The following is a 15803-nucleotide window of genomic DNA, read 5'->3' on the forward strand; positions in this document are numbered from 1 at the left end:
CTCACAGGTGGGTGCCGAGAGGATGGTGACAGGAACTCTTCAGTGTGCCCAGCAACAGGACGAGGAGTAATGGCCATAAAGTAAAACACAAGAAATTTCATTTCAACATGAGGAAGAACTTCTTTAACTGAGGGTGGCAGAGCACAGGAACAGGCTGCCCAGGAAGCCTTTCTGGAGGCATTCTAAACCCACCTGGACACATTCCTGTGTCACCTGCTCCAGGTGACCCTGTCTTGGCAGGGAGTTTAGATCATATCTAGAGGTGTCCTTCAACCCTAAGGATTCTGTGATTCTGTAATTTGGACCATTTTTAAAATTTTCAGATAACTTTGAAGTGTGATTATGATTACTTACTATTTTACGTTTTCTTTCACAGGTCTTTGTTCATTGTTGAAAAAGATGTAATAATATAAAATTGATAAGTTTTAAATCTGTTGGCTTTTAGTTGTGATTGACAGAGATATTGAAGTTTTAGAGAAATAAGTTAAATATTTTATGTATTCCCCAGACAAATGGTAAACACTTAACCCCCCCAAAATATTCTTTTTGTGAAGCAGAGCTGTAAACACCTGCTAAAGTAAGTTATAGCATTCCTGCAGCAAAACTTCTTGGGCTGTTTCTGATTAAGGATCATCACAGGTTTTATTCTAGATTTTAGGGGTTTCATTAATGTTTAAGGGAACATACTCTATAACACACACTTGGTTAGGTTAAAGGAAACAATACTTCTGCCTCAGAGACAAGTCTTGAAACAAGCATCTGCTTTCTGGTATGATCACAACATGATTTTACACGTTGATCTGTATTATTTTCTATTATTGAGAAATCTGGCACAAATTACCTTCTGTTGTTTAGCAAGCTACAGGGGTCATTAAGTAATAGCTGCTATGACCTTTTCATAAACATCTAACCAATTTATGTCAGTGAAACTGTGGCTATGTGCTCTTGTGACTGGCAGGTTGAACAGTCAGGGTGTTGGGAGGTGGGCATCAGTTGAATCAGTCCGTGGAAGAAGAGAGAAATATTCTGTGGATGAAATCAGCGTACAGGAGAAGAAAAGCATCCAGGTGTCTGGGAGAGAGATTGGCCCAACAGCAGGGCATGGAAGGTCGTTGTTTGAACGTGTTCCTTCAAAAGACTTTGTGGGAGTGAGAACTGAGACTGCTCTTTCAAGTAGGGAGCTGACCAGATGACAGAGATAAAAGAACTGTCTTCCCTGAGAGCAAAACAGACACTGGAGTGAAAAAAACCCTAACTCCAAGTGGAGAAGAGTTCCAAAAGTGACAGTTGAAAGGCAAAGACTTCACAGAGATGACCAGCAAGAAAGGAAGACCCAATGACTGCTGCACAACAATAGAGGGATGATGAAGGCAGAGACTGCATAAGTGATGTGCGGAATCATGGAAAATGAGATGTGGGAGACTTAGCAGGAGACTAAAGAGCTGCAGTGTTTGAAACTGAGAAGAAAAGAGGAAAAAAGGATTGGAATACATAGAGTTATCAAAGAGGTTGCTGTCTGTTAAAATCTTATGGCAGCTCAGACCAACCATTTAAAAAACTTGGGATGTTAGAGTAATTTTGTATATGTATTACTCATAAGTTAAAACTGTTTCATTGGAAGCTTGTACTGATGTTCATGAAAACAGTAATAATGCTTTTAGACCTGTAACACACAGCTAAAGGCGCTTTCTTTGATCCTTGGGCAAAAGAGTGCACAAAAGAACTGCACAATACAGCTCATGAGGAGCTATTTTCAATGCTGTAGAGTAATCCTAACTCCAAATACCATCAACAGAAAGGACAGAAGACCCCCCCCTTCCTGTAGCAAGCGCCAAGCACTGAGCCTAAATCGGTGAGACACTCTTGCTTTGCCAGCACAACACAAGCAGTCTCTCTGGGTGCCTGGGGGCTCCAGCAGGGTTGAACCCATGGTGCTTCCCACAGCAGCAGCAGGAAGCCAGGACTGGCTGCAGCTCTCAGGGATTTCAGCAACCCCTCCACCAAGCCCTCAGCCACAGGGAGCACCTGAATGAAGAAAAAACCTCAGATCAGAGGGGCAGTACAGATGAGGATTATGATGTCCCAAAGAGATAGAAGGTTTATATGGATGAAAAAAAGAGAACATGAAGAAATAAAACCTGGTCTCTAGATTTTCAGCTCTTGTTTTTACTTCCAATCTCAGGAAAAAAAAAAAAAAACAAAAACAAAAGAAAAAAAAAACCACCACCAAACCAAAACAGTATTTTTCCTTCTCAGTGTTCTCTGTGTCTCAAATTTCTTCAGTTTTTCAAGTTTTTTATATAGATACATCAGTCCTTGCAGTCAATGGATTCCCGACTAGTCTGAAAAACACTTTTAATTACAATGTTTTTTAATCTTAATAAATTATATGTGACAAGGTTAGTTAGAATTAGCTAACTAACTAAGCTATATGCTTCTATAATCTACTTACATTAAATGCATGGGTTTCATGCAGAATTTAAAGGATATAGAATAAAAATCTTTTATTCCATGTGTAATTTTTTAAATGATGGAAAAATTTTCAGTTCTTTCCACTTCTTCTGACAGCTTGTTCACAACTGAGATGACTCAGAGAAACAATGTTTATGCTGAGCTGACTTTCTGAAGTTGGTGCATTGCTCCAGGATGAGTGGTACTGTTACTGTGGGACTGATTTCTTCCTGTTATAATAAAGCTACAGTTAGACCTGCCTAGGAAAATGTCTATGTGGATAATTTATGCAACTGCTTGCAACGAGATTACTCAGGGTTACACTGATAAGTATATATGATAAGGAACTTCAGTGACTTTGAATATAAAACCAGATTCTCTTAAACTTATAAAAAGTATCTTAAAAAGTCAAGCTCCAGTTAAAGGATGACTGATTTTTCACCAAACCAGGAATTTTTTCCTCATTTTGCTTTGCTAGTGGGGATGATAAGCATGGCAATAGAATATGCCATGGCAGACAAAGACTTTTAGTGCTAATTTGCAAATGCCATTAATGGCAGCTTCTTCCTCAGAACACTCCCTTCCTAGGTTTTCAATGTTTGGGCATATACAAATATAGTTGTATTTTTAATTGTCTTAAAGGAAAGATTAAATAGATGCCCTCAAGCAGCATTTGCCACACAAACATAGTCAAAGCCATAAGCCATTTTCTTCATCATTTGTCCAAAAAAGAACCTTAGACTATTCGAGAAATCAAGGTCTATATCCAGTCCTGCTGCACGTTAATAAAAACGGAATGCCACAGGAGGTGCAGTTATCCCAATCTGATCCTCAAACATAGGTTAATTACATATTATCACAAATGCAATACAATTTTTCACACTTTGCCCGCGAGCCCAGTCCCACACCTAGGGACTATTCAGGAGTGAGAGGAAAGAGGCCACCAACGCAGAGCTTTCCCAGCTCCTTGTTGAAATCCAACAGTGCTGAGGAGCTGGCACAGAATAAATGCTGGAGAAAGAACCTGGCATGTGCAGTTCTGGAGTATGACTTCAGAAAATGACTTGGCATAGAACGCCTTTGGGTTAACTTCAATTTGGGTTATCACTTACATGATACAACTAAAATGCACTGTCAAAATATTGATGGATATGGCAGAAATCATGGAACTCAAGCTGTTCCACAAGAAGCATTTTAGAATAATATCATGAGACAAAATTAAAGCAAAACATTTAATTCTGGTGATTATTAAGTCTACCAGCATAGGTAGCTGTGATGCTTCTTTTCTACTTTTCTTCCATGAAGACTTACAGTCTATTTCTCTGTTAGAAAATCCAGAATTTCCTTCAGAAATTTCGGTCAGGATTTCAGTTTAAATTTCATATAAGTAAGGAAAATTAGGCTTTGGCACTAAACAATGGGTATTAGGGAATAGGACGGGATAGAGTTTAAAAGATTGTTTGTCACGTGCTGCTAATGCAGGCCTTCTTCACCTTGAGAAAATTCCTGTTTTGGTCACCAATAGAGGTAAAACAAGTCAAATGACCAATGCATATAATTTCCTTTATTACTGACAATCTTCCAAGGAATGCCAACAAAGTAACATTAGAATTGGACAAACATCTCTATAAGTAAACTTGATAAACACAGAGCTCGCCATAGTGCAAATGGAATGTCTTCACAGATATGTAGCTTCAGTGATAAATTAAATCACATAAAGTGCTGCACCCTTTTTTTTGAGATCTTCATGGGTCTTACAATATTCTTTGAATTTATTGACACAGCAGCAAATAAATGGTATTTAATAATAAACTTGGAAAGCAAGTTTCCAATTCATGGTTCACACTGGAAATCTAAGAATTATGCTTAATTCTTCATCAAGCAAAGAAGCAAAAATATACTAGATGATACATTTTGGTAATGAACAGTGCAAATTTTGAATAATGAATGCTTGCAATAAACTTCTAACAGTCAATCTTCAGAGTAAAAATTTCTCAGAGAAATAATACAGTGAATGATGAATACATTGGAGAAAATAAAGGCCTGTATATGGACAAATATTGCACAGAAAAAGAGATCAAATACAATAAACAAATAAAATATTCATTATGAATTATTCACCTGTATTCCTGCTTATAGAAAAGACCATACTTTCTTCTCATTTCTCCTGCCATAAGTCTTGAGTTATCTCATTGATTATATCCATTTTATTTCACAAATATACCCAGGCTATGCTAACTTCTGTGTTACCTGCACCAGTGCTCCTGAGAGAAGTGTCCTGAATCAGTCAACACCAGTTTACACTGAGTGACATCCTGATTGTATTTCCTGTTCCCTCTCTATACTTGTGTTCTCATTTGGGCCCACTTATGTTAATGAGCTAAAACTTGTTATCTCAGTAAAGTACAAAATTATTCATATATTCATAGATGTGAAAGTTGAAAAAAACTATTACATCACCCTATCAGTTTGCCTCTAAGAAAAGAACCATAAGATTAGCTAGTTTAGGAGTTCAAATAAATTCACAGGTGTGTATGTGTGTGTATATATATATATATATATGTATTTATATGCAATTTATTTAATAGCCCTTACAGAAACAAAAAAAAATGGGGGAAAGGGAAAAATAAGAGCTCTCTGAGTTTAAATAGTTACCCTAGCTCACAGAACTTACTATAAGGTAGAACTGGGAATGCCTTACATTTTATAATGCTATTAAAATGCTGCAGTTATTAAGCTCTAGCATTTTTCAATGGATTTCCAAAATCAGAGGCTGAAGGGAGCAAATTTAGTTGAGATTCATGACCCAGAGAGCACATAGGTTCCAAAATAGAATTTCATGTTTAATACTGCTGAAGCTTTTTTGTTTTGAGTCACTGCAACTGTTAACATCCCTATTTGGCAAGTATCTGAAAAATGGAATAACATGAAGGACTATTTCAAGACACTGTGATCAAAAAAGGATGGAGCCTAGGAAAAGGAGAAAATATAGCTGGAGTTAGAATAAACGTGCATATTTTATGAAAATTCCTGAAAACTCTGCTGAATGATTTGAACTTCTTGCTGCATTGTAATATTGTTGTGTAATTCCATTGCTGGGCATGTGAGCCTCAAAGAACACCTGCATTGACAGTGAAGGATATTTAAAGACCCAGTGTGCAGTGCTATAAAGGTTTATGTTGTGAAAGCATTTATGAATTTATAACTGCACTTCAAGTGCAGGGTATCCACCATGTGAGCAGTGCTGTTATAAAATGATGGATTTTCTAGAATGACTCTAAATGAGAAATTCAGTGCTGACCCAAGAGGACAGTTGAGACAAACAGGTACAATATCTGTCATTTTCCAATCATCTCTGGTTTTGCATCAAAAGATGTGACTGCCCACACCTGGAGAAACCAACATCATACACACACATTCCAGTGATTCAGCTCTTAAATACCTCCATTTCTGTAGCTGGGCTCTCTGTTTTTTATGTATTGTTACATGCTGAACCAGATATGTTCCCTGAGAATTCTCAGTTTAGAGAGCCATGCTGGTTTTTTTGCACTAAAATCTCCTTTGGAAAAGTATTAACTATTTCACACCTTGTCAAGAATTAGTGATTGATATAGTGCTAATTTCAACAAACACATTCATCTTGCACTTATTAGCCATTTATGTGTCATACTGGCTACTTGCTGGAGATGAGAAGGATTAGCCCACATTAAAGCCTTGCAAGAAGAAAGCAGCTTGTAATTCCAGAAACTATTCCATCTAACTGTTGTCACATGCATTAGATAAGAAAATATCAACACCTATTTAGCACAGACTTACAGAGAACTTTATATTGTCTCTTTTCAGTGTGGTCTTTGTGAAGGTCTCTAGTGCATTTCCTCCTTTGAAAATGAGTGTACAGTGCTGCTGGCTAACCTAGCCAGCCTGGGGATTTCTTATTATCCAGGAAAGACATATTTTCTTAGAATTTACTAATGTTGGAAGAAGCTCAGTAATTTTCAGAATCATTTTGGAGGCATTGCCTAGGCTCTTCCAGCTTTATTCTTCTTGCATAACACTTAAATTTGAAATAGATCCTTTATAACCAGAACGTAGTAATATAAGTGGCAAAAGGAGAACCTGTATTAGGGAACACTTGCATTTCTGGGATGTCTGACTCTATAGCAAGCAAGAACATAGAGATATGGATTTGTCAAGGAAATGCTGATGTGGTGCCAAACCACAGTTAACTTCACGTATTCTACATTGCTTTACTTCATGGATATTTAGTATCCTGAGCCATGACCTAATCATTTTGCCATTTTATGGCAATGGTAAGTGGTAAAACCATTGCCCAAGAAAACTGCTTCTGTCTTGTACCCAGCATGTTCATCTAAGATATTTGCATAATTTGTAGACCATACAGCATTACTGCCTCCTGTAAATTATTAGAAGAATAAATTATTTTTCCTTCAGTTTGGCAAAAATTTTTATCATCCTAATCATAACTCTACTCTAGATTGAATGTTAGATAACAAATATATAAAAGTAAAAGGTAATTGATTAATTTCTTGCATATCTGTGGGTTTTTTAGAGAAGCATGATGTAGATGCTTATACACTTTAGCTACATAATTAGAAGATTTTCTTGGAGAAAAAAATTATGTCCTTTTTATAAACGCAATGATCAGGATATATTGTCTGATTTCCATTCAATTTCTTGAAATTCATATTTGGTATGTAACAGAATATCTGTACAGCTCAGAACCTGAGATAGCTTACCCACCTTATTTGCAGACAGCACAGGTCTCTGCTGTATAATTATCTGTGTTCCTGCAGCAATCTTTCATGATTACTGCCAGGTTGATGTAGAACAGTTAGCTATGTCCCTGTTTGCTATAATTGTCACAGAATCTCTGTAGGTTGATCATTTGCAAAGCCCACATAATGCCATGATGATTTTCTTCCCCTCTCACGAAAATACCCTCATGTGATAAATTGTTTCAATAGTTCTAGTACTGTTATTCTATTTGCATAATGAAGATAGAAACTTTATACATTTTTCTGTCATTAATACTCTTAGGATTAATTTTGCTACTGTGGATGGTTTTCAGTTCTATGTGTTCACAAATATTTAGTCTCCTTTTCAAAACTAGGCTTCCTTCTCTTTATTTTTACTTTTGGTATGTAGGGATAAAAACACAGCTAAAAAAAAAAAAATTAGGCAAATCATAGGTCAATCATGATATTATGTGAAATTATTGCCAGACATCTCAGGAAGGACCTCTCTTTTGAATAATTTTGGACTTGTCATGAAAAATAACACATTTCATGTGGACAAACATGCAATCTCTCCAGTGTTTCTGATAAATTGAATTTGAGGGGTTTTTTGGTTGTTTTATCCATATATAGATAAAATCCAACCAAACAATCAAGGATATTTTCAGTGTTGCTTGCCCAGGTTTCCTGTTCCATCAATTTGAGTATTTCCAGTGAATGTTTCTCAGTTAGGAATTACACATTTAAAAACTAGTAGGATTACTAAAACCTCCCTTCCAGTATGTAGAACACTTTTTGCAATGCCTGTATTCTTTTTGTTTAGAAGAGTTTTAGTATAAAATTACTATATTCTCTTAATATCACTTTTAAGAGCGCATTTTTTCTATTCTTCCACCAGTCTCAAGATGTGACATGTTTAGTACCCCCAACTTTATCTGCAAACACATTCTTAACTTTTAGAAGTGGACTGGATGAAACAATTACAAAAAGTAAAGTGCTGAATATATTTTTTTAACATTCTTGTGAGTTGCCTGGATTTACAAGAACTGAGCATCATTTGGAAAGTTCTGTACCAAACTGTACAAGAAGTGACTTTAACTCCTATTTTTATTCTAAGGACTTCGATTTCCTACTTGTGTTAGAATCCAGTGATAAATACCACACTATTAGATATGTATGCAACTATGGCTTTCTAAAGACAGAACGAATCCAAAATGCAAGAGCAGACTTTAGATGTTGAAATGTTTTATCTTAAGTTGTGCAGGCCTCCCTAACACGCTCAGTGATGTTTGACAGCTTGGATGACTCAGCGATGGCCCCGTCTGGTGGGGAAATCTGGATATATGCATTGAATTACTGAGAATATTATTTCCCACTCTAAAAGAAAGCAGAATTAGGTAGTAGACTGACTGTAGATTTGTATGTGAGTGAGCATGCAGGTGTGGTGACCACAAATGTGGGTGGGTGGCTGTGGGTATGAAGGAATTTTACAAAGAGAGCACAAGAATTTGCAAGTCACCCCCAAGTCTGGATCTCCACAAAAGAACAAATGTAGAGTACTTCTTCACATTTTTTTACCTTCTAAAATTACCATAATGTATATGTTTTACTATTCTGGTTGTTTAGATTTCAAATACAGCTTGTCTACTTTTCAATTAGCCGCACTATTTTTTAAATTTTTCTGCCCTTAAACCAGGTGATGCACCTAAGATCAGAGTTCATTGTCTTTAAATGAATCTATAAAGGCAAAAGTTATTAGCAGATATTAGTGTAAGGAAAATTGGTTTTTAAGCTAGATTAACCTAAATGTATCAGATGATAACTGCTCCATTCCCAAGGAAGGGAAGGGAAGGTACCACACTGTATAACAGAGGCTTTCCTTGCAGCTGCTTGTTCCCAGTGCAGGGATGAAACATAACTGGAAAAAATTGTGCATATGAGCTCTCCCTTACTGTGGTTTAGAAAACAAGACTTATCTGGACCTACCAGGTAACAGATGATGTGTTCTGGGATGGTGACTGACCTATGTAACCCCTCTTTCCCTTCCCAGGAACAGAGTGACAGCAGGAAGGAGTCAAGCCAGTGGTGGCACCAAATGTAAGGAGCAGAAAGCTCTGGGAATAAAATGACAGAAGGCAAAGTTAAAGATGAAAATGAGACCAAGAGTAAAAAATGGAGGAAAATATAGGCTTCAGTCATTGAGTGACTTAAAGATTCTTCTATGATAGCGGCTGCTTAACACCTTTAAGCATCTTGTGACAACAGGCAACCCTTCCCACCCCTCCTACTGCAAACAATTTTTTATTTCTTTTTCCCAATCTTTTTTTGTCATATCCATTTAATTTAAGAATTTTTTGAGGCAGATCTGCATGTCAATACAAATGATTGTGGAAAGGTCATTGTGACAGCTGGATGACCTGGGTGAGGGATATTGCAGTACACATAATAACATAGGTAACAGAAAATCAACAATTTTTTGTATTTTGTTGCATAAAGATCCCTCTAGTTGCAAAATTTTCAATGTTCTGTGCACAGCTCCATCACTTTTATTTCTCACCATTCTTTACATTAGAACTAAATAAAAGTCTAGAAGTGATGAAAACAGATCAGCAGTTGTTTAAATTAAACAAATTAATACTGCAGCATCAAAAACTTTCTTCATCAATAATTTTATATCCTGCCATAGGTAATTTGTTACATTTTGATATAGTCTGTGTGAAGTAATGTAAGTAATTGTTAGCATAATTACTAACTCCCATTTCACTAAAAGTTAGATTGAATTTCATCTTGGCTCAATGTTTCAAGCAGAGAAAATTTTGCATGTGAATGGTCACTTTTCTTGTTTGGAGCAGAATTGTTCTGATTTCGTGTTAGACATATAAACTTACAGAACTTCCAGAAGATTAAAAATGGCAAAGCATGCTGCATAACATTGCAGAATATTTAAAAGATGTACTATAAATCCAACAAAAAATTTGACAATTCAGATCAATTTCATTTGCATTTAGAGTTAATCAGTTCCAAGAATGAAATGTTACTTGATCAGGTAATGGCTTCATTACCAGAAGTTAATCACATACTACTTTCACCTAATTTTCAGAACTTGGAATTAGTTATTCAAATTATAGCAATTAAAATATCTCAGTCAAGGACTTGATTCATTTGAGAAAAATACTTATGCAAACTTACCATGGATTTATCGATCAATTCTAAGAGCCAGAATGTGAGCTGAGTATCTAATTCTGAAAGAAAAAAAATGTGCTATTAACTAGATAAATATGTGATTCTGCATGTAGAATAAATGGAACCATGGAAAAAAATAGGGGTTGTTCTTTTATTTATAGGAAGTTTGTCTGGAATTTTGCTATCTCTTCATTAACATGAAATAATTAGAATTTCCTGGTTTTATGAACCCAAATAACATAATAATGTTATCAGCAAATTTGTTTGAGTTACAGCTCTTAGAAAACAATGATCCCTGGAAACAGATTTAAAAAATAATTAACAATCACAACAAAAAAGCCCTGCTCACAGCTTTCCTTTTCCTGTGTCCTGGATGCAATCTAGTGGGAAAAGTCATCCATTTGCTGTTTAGACACAGCACAAATAAGCAAAGAAAGTGAATTAGGAAAAGTTGCCATTTCCTGTTATGTGATTTATGAAATATGGTGATTTTGAATGTTTCATATAGTATTGTATTTTATTCACTGTATCTTCAAAAATAGTATTCCAGTGTATTGGGGGCCAGGATGTAAACAATTGTCAGTAATCTCCATTGAGGACTTTGCAGGGTGGAGCACCTAAGTTGTACCATGTGCCCTGTGTACAACCAAAATAATTTCACTGGTTGTGAACAGTGCATAGTCTTCTGCTGAGCAAGGACAACCTGACATATGCTCATATGATGTTCTAGCAGTTTAAATTTTTAAATGACAATGACTGACAACCTACAATATATGTCTAGATAGATAGATTTTTACTTTTTTTCTTTTCTCTCTCAGGAGCAAAACCATAAAGTAAGATAGAGTGCTTGCAGGTCTCAGGTGCACCATGAGGACTTCAGTACCAGAAATGCAGCAGTAAATGCAGCAGTCTAGTTTCAATTAAAATTCTTCATAGTATCCTGAGAGCTGCTTAAACTAGTTTTGTTATTCAATAAATATTTCTGATACCAACAGACCAGTATATGTCTGAAAATTACCTGAAATCAGTGGTCTCCCTTTCCACATTTTTCATAAATGGATCAAATTCTTAAAATACCCTGAATCTTCCCCAGTGTCCAGCATGGGATTGAAAAGCAGTAATAGAGGAAGGTAATGGCAAGCTCATACCTAGTCTATGGTCAGCATTTCCATGCCTCCTACTTTGCCCAGCCAGGGAAACCTGAGTAGAGAGCACATGAACACATGAGATGCAGTTTCTCTTTCTGATAAGGTAAGGATGTTAAACATGGATTCATTTGGTCCTAATCATCCCAGGGAATACAACTGTGTTTCCCTTCTCCATTCATCCCACAGTTTACAAAAGAAGTAAGGCCAAAGGGGTGTCTGAGAACTTTTCTCACGATTAATAGAAAGTATAAATAAACTGACATAGTTCCTCATATTAAAGAAAATCATGCAAATCCAAAACTGCCACAGCATTCTAACAGGTTTGAGGTGCTTCCTTAGTCTTGAACCCATGGTCAGTTTGCTAGGAATGAGTCAAGACAGGTCTTTTCACTGTTCCTTACCTGCAGCTTTTGCATAAAGAGAAGAAAATTTTGATTTTTAAAAAGATGTCATGATTACTCTCCCAATTAGCATAATGAACAGCTGTTTCATAATTAATACACTACCAAAGTTCTATTAGTGAAAGCATGCAGTGCCCATGCTCAGTGAAATTTGAAAGCACTTTGAAATCAGGAAACATTCCCATTTCTCATCCCTTCCATGGACCTTTACTTTTTCTAACATTTTTGAGCTGAATTCAGCTCAGTGTGCTGAATATCAGACAGATGTGGTTGAGACAACCACAATGTGCTTGGTCTCAAAAACCCCAGGTACATCAATTGTTCCCTGATTACTTCTCAGTTAATCCCAGGTTTCACAGAGTGGTGAATTAATAAATACTTCGGGTTATCTTAATGACTTACACTAAATGTGCCAAGACCTTACTGTAGTCTGGTTTTAAATATTTGTTATTACAATATTATTCAGACATTAAAAAACCCTCATTTTAATGCATGCATAAAAATTGCCAATACTTTTGTATTAGAATATTCAAATTAGGAAGACCAAATACATAAAAGAGGAATATGTTTTGTTCATGTTTCTAACATGCATTATAAAGCTTTGAAAAATTACAATTAAGCCGACTAAAGAAACATACATTTCCAGTTTGCTTTTTTGTATGATTCAAATCAATTTTGATTGATTGTGAAAGAATTGTCATTCATCTATTTCAGCCCATTTACCTCAGAGATAAAACCCTAGTTTTTTTGGTCTGTTCACAACAACTTATCCAGAGCATAATTTAAATCCCTTGGGCTTGGGATACACATCATGTATATTTTTATTTTCTTAAAAACAGTTGAAAAACATAGCTCCTACAATTCTGGAATTCCATTCAAAAGAGGTCTTAAGGTCACTATCTTTTAGAAGAAAAAAAAACCAAAACAAAAGGAGATGGAGAAACATGCTATTTATCTTTCAGTATCACTCCTTGTGGTAAAGAGATTTCTTGAAACATACAAATTCTCTGTTGACTTACTCTGCTTCTTGTAAAGAAAGGATTTATTTCAATTGAGCTCCAGGTCAAAAGTTCTGTGTGTTATACAAAGGAAACATGTCCTACTCATATCCTAACAAGTGCCAAACCCCCTTCAGCCTTCCTGTGCACCTTGGTGGTGCTGTTCCAGCTGTTACCAAAGGCAGCTACAACCACTGCATTTCTGAGGATGGCATTCATTTACACATCTTTTTCTTTCTTTTTTTTTTCAGTTCCCTGCATTTTAAACACTTTCCAGAGGTTTAAATGCTGCTTTTGTTATTCCAAATATCACACAACTTTCCTTTTTTGAGATGATTTCTCTGAAATTGTAGTATTGACTTTTTCTCTGTGTTCAATATTGGATACACCTTGATTGCTTTGTTAATCTCACCATAAAAATGAATACTCATATTGATGTTGCTAAGGTACCAAGAGTTTTTAATAAGATGCACATTTAGTGTATTGTGTGCTTTACATCTTGCAAATCCAGCAGTGGTTTACGTTTAATTTCTTTCTTTTCTACCCATTTTTATGCTGGTTTTTTTTTTTTTAAGGGCTTTGTTTTTCAGTATCCTGGAAGAGCTACTGGATTCCCATAAACCAAAAACCAGTGGTAAATAAGTTCTTATATTATTTCAAAACCTTATAAACATAATACAAGTGGAGATATAGGGGAAACTGAGCATTTACAAATTCCAAAAATTTTTTCCTTGCCTATTTTCCTGTGTCTTGATATTTTGGAGATAGTTAAAGTATTCTTTTTAACAAATGGAAAACATTTCCCTTCAACCTTTCCTCTAAATAGTTTTTGGCACTTTAAATGTAAAATTATCTGCTGCTACTACTGCTATTGAACAATCACAATCTTAGCTTCCTTGGAAGTATGACAAGATACTAAACAAAGGCAGTTTTGTTCCCAGCAATCAATTTTTCAGAAAGCTGAAAAAAAGAAAATCTATCTCCTAAAAAGTGAGTAAAATTGCTACTACAGGACCTTCAATAAATGTCATAATTTCCAAATTCTGACTTTACAAGCTGAGTGTGCTTTACAAATGTATCATTAAATGACAAAAACTGCTACTTGTCTCACCATCCTGGGCAGGATAGATAATAGATGACAAAGAATAAGAAAGTTTTGCCTCAGAACACATCTATTTATAAAAAATAGTTTTCTCTGGGGGTGGCCTCGTGCAGGCAGTCACATTTGTGTTAACAATCCAGTGGAGCACTACTTGTGCAGCACCACTCAGATGTGCTCAGTGCACTTAGGAACAGTGAATCCTCAATGTCTGGGAACAAAGGCAGACATTTTCAGACACATTTTTTAAAATTTATTTTGTTCTGACAAGTTAATGGGTGAAACATTTCTTAAATCTAAACAAGAAGGATATTACAGATCAAGAATTATTTTCCCATTTACCTGATAGCCTCTGCAGTCTGTTTCTCTTAGAGCCTGAAAAGCAGCAGTTATTAGTGGGTGGAAAGAGTGTATTTACTTCACAAGGCTTGGAAGTCACTGCCTCCTCTGTGCTAGCACCCCGAGGTGCAGCATCCGCCCCTGCAAACACCCAAGAGCAGCTGAAGGGCTGTGCAGCCCCCTGTCCCCTCACTGCTGCAAGTTCAGTGCCTAACCAGTGGGACAAAACAGGATTCAGTGCCTTACTGGAGAAACTTCCTTGGAAATGTGTTTTAGTCAGTCTTCAGCTCAGTGCAGCTTTTCAGTGTTTAACAGAGAGCAGCAAAGGGTGAGCCAAGGGCCTGGGATGTGCAGTAACTCCTGAGGTGATGAACCCTTGAGCTGCAGGAAACCCTGCAGGTAATTCCTCTCCTCCTGCTCAAATACTTTTCAGCCACTGAACAGGATTCTGTTCTTCAGAAAGTTGTGATCTGTTTCATGCCACTTTCTACTCCTTCAGACTTTCCACTGTTTTAAGCAGTTAGTTTTATGGCTTACAGTGTTTTTCTGAAGGTCACCAAGCCTCTGTTTTCCTTGGAGTCCATGCAGCATGGGACAGAGCCTCTCTTCTGGAGGCAGTTTTGCATCTGCAAAGCATTACCCAAATACAGTAATCAAGGAGGGGTTTTGAATCTCTGGGAAGAGCATTCAGCTGTTTGCCCAGCATTCCCCTCACAATATTCTGTTCAGTTGAACTCAGGGAGCGTTTTGCGCTCTTGTCAGTTCAAAAACATATTTTAAACATAAAACAATCAAAATAGTTTCCAGAGACACAAAGAGAACAGAAATTAATACACTTACTCTAGGATTGTAAAATTTCACAGGTCTAACTGCATTCTGGTGTCAGGTGTAGTAAATCCAGCCTTTTAAAAATTGCATTTACATTGCTCTTCAAAATAAATCCACCAGAGATTTTTCTTAATTAAAATTAGTACACAGAAACTGAAAACAGTGGTCTGTTTATGTAAATTAAGAATATTTAGACTCAGTTCAATGTCTCTACTACAGAGATTGAAGTCTCCTCTTCAGTGCCAACACATAAAAATATTAGATTTTATTAATTCCTACACACTGACTATTACAACCCAGCACTAGAATTCAAAATTCCTGGCACAATTACCTGGAAGGAAAAATTTTGGCCTGAAACTTTTGATTGGAATTGAGGTTTAAATCAGAAACTAATCATATGACTCTATGTAGTGAGTAGGTTCCAGGAAGCAGAATAGATTTTACTTCAAGTTCATTTTGTAAGAGCTAATTTTTCAGGTTTAATACAGCTAGAAAAAAAAAGGTTCAAACTGTCATGAATAAATTATTACTTTTAGAAATACAAAATTCTTTGCAGAGAAATATCAAGAACTCCGTTGTAGCTGATGACCATGATGAAGAAT

Source organism: Haemorhous mexicanus, chromosome 4 (genome assembly GCF_027477595.1).
Source record: "Haemorhous mexicanus isolate bHaeMex1 chromosome 4, bHaeMex1.pri, whole genome shotgun sequence".
Taxonomy (NCBI): Eukaryota; Metazoa; Chordata; class Aves; order Passeriformes; family Fringillidae; genus Haemorhous; species Haemorhous mexicanus.